This window comes from Coregonus clupeaformis, chromosome 8, assembly GCF_020615455.1.
Source record: "Coregonus clupeaformis isolate EN_2021a chromosome 8, ASM2061545v1, whole genome shotgun sequence".
Taxonomy (NCBI): domain Eukaryota; kingdom Metazoa; phylum Chordata; class Actinopteri; order Salmoniformes; family Salmonidae; genus Coregonus; species Coregonus clupeaformis.
Genome location: NC_059199.1, coordinates 59,095,136 through 59,102,761, shown reverse-complemented (window position 1 = coordinate 59,102,761; position 7,626 = coordinate 59,095,136).

The following is a 7,626-nucleotide window of genomic DNA, read 5'->3' as shown; positions in this document are numbered from 1 at the left end:
ACTAATTAGAAGAGGCTGAAGGGTTGCACTGATCCCCTCCATCCGCAATCCCATCCTCACACTACCATTATAAAACTGGTTGTTTTGATCCTGGATGCTGATTGGACAAGCAGCATTCCAAGCCACGCTGTATTGTCCGTCACTGACACACCTGTGCCTGTTAACAGTTCCATCTGAAAATGATCACTGCTCCTCCATAAGAATATCATGTTCGTGTAGCTGTCCCAATCATCTCAACTCTCACATTATTTCCCCTTGCTTCCAGCCTTGCATTTAGTTTGGTACAGCGGGGGGGTTAGTAACAGTGTTTCACTTTAGAATTTCGATCTCTGTACCATACATAGAGAGTGAACGGTGCCCAGATGAGACGAGACAACTTTTTTTCTGAGCCAGGCGAAATCACGCATCGACTTCATTATCGTGGACATATCCCAGTAAATGCCAATAGAAAAAAAATAAGCTCTAAAAAATGAAAATGCAGCTCATTCCAAGGTTAACGTTTGACGTGACTGAGTTAGCTGAAGTTGGAAGAATTCAATTCTATTAATTTACTTTTCAAAATAAAGTTTTAATGAAAATATGTCATTCATTGTCATTTTAATATGTTGGTAACAGTTTAATATAAGCAATAAGGCACGCAAAGGCAGGGTTATATCATGAATACAGTCACAGGTAAATGTGTTGACTGGGTTGAACAATGCCATTTACCTGTGACTGTATTCATGATACAGCACTTTCTCGCATGCCTTGTTGCTTAATTAAAACACTACTGAATAGTATGAGGTCATGTGTTGGGGTACCATAGAGGTGAGAGGTCATGTGTTGGGGTACCATAGAGGTGAGAGGTCATGTGTTGGGGTACCATAGAGGTGAGAGGTCATGTGTTGGGGTACCATAGAGGTGAGAGGTCATGTGTTGGGGTACCATAGAGGTGAGAGGTCATGTGTTGGGGTACCATAGAGGTGAGAGGTCATGTGTTGGGGTACCATAGAGGTGAGAGGTCATGTGTTGGGGTACCATAGAGGTGAGAGGTCATGGGTTGGGGTACCATAGAGGTGAGAGGTCATGTGTTGGGGTACCATAGAGGTGAGAGGTCATGTGTTGGGGTACCATAGAGGTGAGAGGTCATGTGTTGGGGTACCATAGAGGTGACTGATTGCACCCCCGTGTTGCAATATTGTTTGAGGTTCAAAAGTCAGGGTGGTACGGTGGGTATTGTATTGGCAGGGTATTACGGTGGGTATTGTATTGTATTGGCAGGGTGGTATGTGGGTATTGTATTGTATTGGCAGGGTGGTACGGTGGGTATCGTATTGTATTGTATTGGCAGGGTGGTAGGGTGGGTATTGTATTGTATTGGCAGGGTGGTAGGGTGGGTATTGTATCGTATTGTATTGGCAGGGTGGTAGGGTGGGTATTGTATCGTATTGTATTGGCAGGGTGGTACAGTGGGTATTGTATTGTATTGTCAGGGTGGTAGGGTGGGTATTGTATCGTATTGTATTGGCAGGGTATTACGGTGGGTATTGTATTGTATTGGCAGGGTGGTATGTGGGTATTGTATTGTATTGGCAGGGTGGTAGGGTGGGTATTGTATCGTATTGTATTGGCAGGGTGGTAGGGTGGGTATTGTATTGTATTGGTGTAGCCGGCGCGGTCTGCTCGTTGCCGACTACTGCGTTGTGTTCCGGTGCACTGAAGACAAGACACTGGCGTACTTGAAGGCACTTTATTGTGTACAACTCTCTCAATCTGTTCAACATCAAAGAGAGAAAATGTTCAAAACTCTACCCTCGACCAGAATCCGCCTTTCCCAGCCGAGTACAATGCAGACTCAATATAATCACATTCAAAAATACAAGGAATAAAATACAACATCATTGGAAAATAAACATTGCATCTGGTGTATATCTTATGTATGTGTCATATTCATGTTATCTCTGCCAAAAACTCTGAGCTTTTAGCCTTTACATAATACTGTGCAACATGACATAAACCATCTTTCAAATAGGTAATACATACAGTAATATGCACGAAGCAACATGTAATCCTTCACATTTGAGCTTTTCAGTGCCATTAAACACTAATCAATACATGAAAACATTTTAAATGAACACATTTTTAACCTGATATAGGGAATACATACCTGTTCAACATCAAAGAGAGAAAATGTTCAAAACTCTACCCTCGACCAGAATCCGCCTAACATAAAAAGAACAACGTGAGCTTCGTCACAAGAGGATAGAATGATGATTGCTAACTTACAGCTAAACAGAACACGAGGTTAGCTAAGTTAGCAATTTCTCAACTCTCAAAAATGTCTAAATTCACGACACAGCTTGATTAAATGTACGTACACTCATCATATAATATACATACAAGTTACTATGTGCACTGAAACGTTTTAGTTTTAACAGGTATATCAAGTTTATATCACGCCGAAGTGAACACATACCTTTCCCAGCCGAGTACAATGCAGACTGAGAAAAGCATGACATCCCTCCGCATATAACCAAACCAACACTAGAGGGCGCACTTACACAATTAAACTCTCCCAATATCTGTAAACTACACAAAATGCTGAACAATACAATATTTTGGTGAAATCAACTCACAAAATAAAATAAAAATAGAAAATGAACGGTTGCAAAAATCTGTAATTCTTTGACCTGTTACATTCACCCCTCTTTAATTTCACCAAAATCCTTCACACTTCGAGGGTGGAAAATAACCAAAAACATATAGAATAAAACTCTTGTCCACTTGGTCCAAGATAGCCCTGGGACTCCATTTCCCATATACAGCGTATAAAGCTACTTACAAAGTAAGTTAAAAGAAAACAGCAGTTGATCAGGCTACTGCCCCTTCTAGTGAATATGATGCCTTATACATCATATGAAATCTTGGAATACTTTCCCTCCATTATGAACATCTCATGACCCAGGTCATACTACTGGTAATAAAGAAAAATATCTCAATCCCAAAAATGTATCTAAAATAAAGAACGGAAAGACAGTGACCTTCTGACTCCTGTAACAAAACCCTTGGTGAGTGGTTTTTGCACCATGTTCTCTATCAAGCGATCGACTGCCTTAACAACCCTGCCAGTACGTGTTCTGACAACCTGACTTTCAAACCCTTGTACTTGAGGGGGTATCTGACTATCAATCAGTGTAACAGGTGAGTTGACGTCCGAAGACCCTGTCTCATCTAAGTCAGGAACATCAATTGGGGCAACAGAGTCAGTGTCAGTCATGTGCAAATCAGGGGGGTCACTGGAATCCGACAAGTCTCTCACAGGTGAGTATTCATTTTCCCCTTGGCCTCTGACCTCTTTAGACTGGGCTCTCGTGGGTGTCAGTTGAACAGACTTCCTGGACAGAGAGTGGGGCGTCTCATTCTCCATCTCAGACTCATCAGCTTCTCCAATAGACTCAGAGTCAGAGGATGCGTTTAACCACGAACATGTACGGTCCTCAGAAGCATCTACTGCTAGGCCACTCAAAGCATCAACAGAAGGAGGCTGAAACTCACTGGCCACATCCGAGGCAGCTCCATTCGTCTCTTCATCGCTTAGTTCTGGCATGGGCAAGAAGCTCACGTCCAACATCAAATTCCGATGAACAACTTTTGTTTTCCCACTTTCGTCTCTGACTTTGTAAACGTGAGTCTGAGGGTTCCGGTCTATGATGGTATACATAGTGGCTTCCCACTTATCTGCTAACTTCCTCTTCCCTCTCTCTGCTTTATTAGCTAACAAAACTCGGTCGCCAACGTTCAAGTGGGTTCCATGAACTCTCTTGTTGTAGCCATCAGCTTGATGTTGCTGTCCTTTCCTCGCATGCTGCTGAGCTATGTCGGCAGCCACATGGAGGTTCGCCATCAGTTTCTCTGCATAGGTCTTATAATTCACCACGACTGGATCCCTCAAGACTTGTTTGAAGACCATGTCTACTGGGAGTCTGGGCACTCGACCATACATCAAATAGAATGGAGGATATCCAGTTGTTTCATGAGTGGTGGCATTATACGCAAAAGTCAAAGTCTGTATCTGTTGGGCCCAGTGTTGCTTAGCTGTCAGGGTAGGGCACGCAACATACTGCCAAGTGTCCTATTGAACCTTTCGGTTTGCCCATTTCCCATGGGATGGTATGCTGTTGTGTGTGTTTTCTTAATCCCTGTGAGGCTGAGGAGTTCAGCTATGAGTTTGCTTTCAAAATTGGCCCCTTGATCAGAATGTATTCGCTCTGGGAAACCATAGATGCAGAATACGTTATCCCATAACTTCTTCGCTATTTGCTTTGCAGTTTGGTTTACGCAGGGAAAGGCATGAGCCAATTTTGTAAAGTGGTCTGTTATGACTAACACATCGACAGATCTTTGCTTAGAGTCCTCAGCACTCCAAAAATCAATGCACACCAGCTCCATGGGTGCCGAAGTGCGAATGCTCTCCAAGGGAGCTCGGGCAGCTGGTTCAGGGGTCTTTGCAAGGATACAGCGTTGGCAGCATTTCACATATTCCTTGATGTCTCTTCCCATTTGCGGCCAGAAGAAACGCTGTCGGGCGAGGTGTGCTGTTCTAGCCTGCCCTTGATGCCCAGCGAAGTCATGCACACCAGCGAGAGCTTTGGCCTTCAAGCTAGCAGGCAGCACAAACTGATACCTCTTCTCTCTGCTTAATGGGTCTTTGGTTACCCTATATAGGACTCCGTCCTGGACTTTTAGATGATGCCACTGCTTGCACAGTGTCTGGGTCGTAAGAGCTAACCTCCTCCTCCCTCGCCTAGGTGGTGGCTCACCCCTCTGAATGAGTGGCAGGACTTCCCTGATAACTGGATCTATTTCCTGGCTGTGCCTCAGCTCGCCCGATGGAGAGGGCTGGAAGTGTGTCTTGTTCTGAGGGCACCGCCTGGGGAAGAACATTGAGAAACTGTGTTGCTCTTATCTCTGCTCCCCTTTCCCACTCTACATGAGCTTCACAAGCAGATTTCACATGAGAGGGTTCTTGACTGCCGGCCAGCCTGTCTTGAGTGGGGTCCATAGTTACACAGCACCCTGCATCAAGTGCCTGGAGACACTGGGTCTTACTCCGGAAGAGATCTTGGACTTTCTCCTCTTTGGTTCCCTCCGCCTCGGCCAAAAGACTTCCATAGGGCTCACTGATCAACCTTTGGCTCACTGATTTAGCAAACGGATCTCTACTCAGGGCATCTGCCACAATGTTCTTTACCCCAGGAATGTGTTTGATACTGAAGGTGTAGGGGGAAAGCTTTGCCACCCACCTCTGTTCGCAAGCGTCAAGTTTTGGTTTGGTCATTATATAGGTCAAAGGATTATTGTCGGTCCACACTGTAAAAGTGTGGCCTTTCAACCAGTGGCTGAATTTTTCACAAACACTCCATTTGAGCGCCAAGAACTCCAGTCGGTGAGCAGGATACCTCTTTTGTGAGCCAGTGAGGGTCTTGCTGGCAAAGGCGATCGGGCGTGCCTTCGTTTCTCCTTCTGGTATCTGGGACAGAACTGCCCCAAGGCCATCAAGAGACGCATCAATGGACAAAACCAAGGGCTTAGTAAAGTCTGGATGGCTAAGGACCACACAATTCAGGAGCTTCTCCTTAAGGCCGGCGAAAGCGGAATCGCAGTCAAGGGTCCAATCCGCAGGTTTGAGCTTTCTGTAGACTCCCGCATTCTGACTGTACTTCCCGGCCTTTCCTCTCCGTTTCTGGCCAGCTGTGAGAGCAAACAGGGGTTTTGCGATGGAGGAGCAATTTGGTATGTAGTGTTGGTAATAAAATACCATCCCCAGGAACGACTTCACTCTGCGAACTGAAGGAGTGCAGCCATCATCTTCCATCAAGTCCCTCTTTGACATTTTGGTGATGACCTCGACCTTCTCTGGGTCAACAGCAACACCGTCACTGTCAACGATGTGTCCAAGAAACTTCACAGATCTCCGCAACAGATGGCATTTTTTTGGACTCAACTTTAGATTGTGCTCCCGTAGCCTCTGGAAAACAACCTCTAATCTGCTGAGGGCCTGCTGTTCATTGGGGGCAAATATCAAGAGATCATCTAGGTAGCACAAGAGACTGCTGAAGTTAAGATCGCCAAAGATACTCATCATCATCCTCATGAAGGACGCTGGACTGTTACAAAGCCCCTGTGGCATTCTGTTATACTCGTGCAGGCCTAATGGTGTTGTGAAGGCGGTATACTTTTTGTCCTCCTCATGCATGGGCAAGTTATAAAATCCAGACGTGAGGTCCATGGTGCTGAAGACAGCATTACCGCCAAGGGCAGCCAAGCAGTCCGATTGATGGGGCAAAGGATGAGCATCCTTGATAGTTCTTGCATTCAGCCATCGAAAGTCTGTGCATATCCGGAGGTCGCCATTTTCTTCCAAACCATCACGAGTGGAGAAGCATATTCACTCATTGATTTCCGTATGATTTCCTGTTCCTCCATCTCGGTGAGAACTTGGCGCAGCTTTTGATAGTGGGCTGGCGGCACTCTGCGATATGGAAGACGGAAGGGACGGTCGTCAGTGAGGCGGATCCTATGGGCAAAGCCCTTGGCTTCTCCACAGTCAAGATTATGCTTTGAAAATATATCCTGATATTTCTCCAGCAATGTCACAAGTTGGAGCTTGGTGGAGGGGCTCGCTTCACAATGATCAATGTCGACATTTCCTAGACCAGACTTCTGCAGTCTGTCTTTCAGGTCACCGTTGTCGTCCTGTTTCACATGAGTCACTCCAACAGAGCCAGCATCACTCTGACAGGAACCCTGGAACAGTGTGAGATCTTCAGCTGCAACACAAGTAGAGACGTCCGCAAGCTTGCTGTTCCTTTTCAGTGTGAGTGGTTTGTCTGAGATATTAGTGACTTTCATGGGAGTCCAGCCATCTCCCCATAACGGTGTTACCACTCTCCCCACCATAATGCCCCGAGGCACACACCTGGAGGTTGTAGGCTCCACCATAACTGTACTCCCAGGTGACTTGGGTATATTACTTGGCAGTCTTCCCCACAGCAGGTACTCTTGTTTGGGAAGGAGAGTCACCGCCTGAGTTAGCTTCACTGTCCCTACTTTTCCTGGGACATCTTCACCCCTCCATCTTGTGAGACTGGTCATCATTTCTAGAAACTGTTCGCCATCTGGAGACCCTTTTGTGTTGCTCGAGATAAGTGTCCAATAACTGTTCTCGTTTTCAGCTGATGCAGTACACGTTTCAACATGTTGGTGCCTACTATTATGTCGTCTTTCTGACCAGTGATCACCAGAACTGGGACCATGCACTTTACCCCATACAGACTTAGTTCCATGTCATACATGCACTTGGGGCGCACTTGTACTCCTCCACAGCCAACAAGGATGATATGCTGTGAGAGTTCTTGATGTGGGGTCAAGACGCTATCCGATAGTAGTCTCTGCTCTGCCTCTTCACTTATCGTGCAGGCCATTGAGCCTGTATCGAGGAGCCCTTGCAACTGAGCACAGCCATTAACTGTCACCGGTGCGTGAAATAACTCACTGAACGTCTCAACTCTGTGAATATTCTGAACAATTACCGTGCAATTATCAGACATTGCTTTACAGACATTGACATACATCTCCTTCAATTCT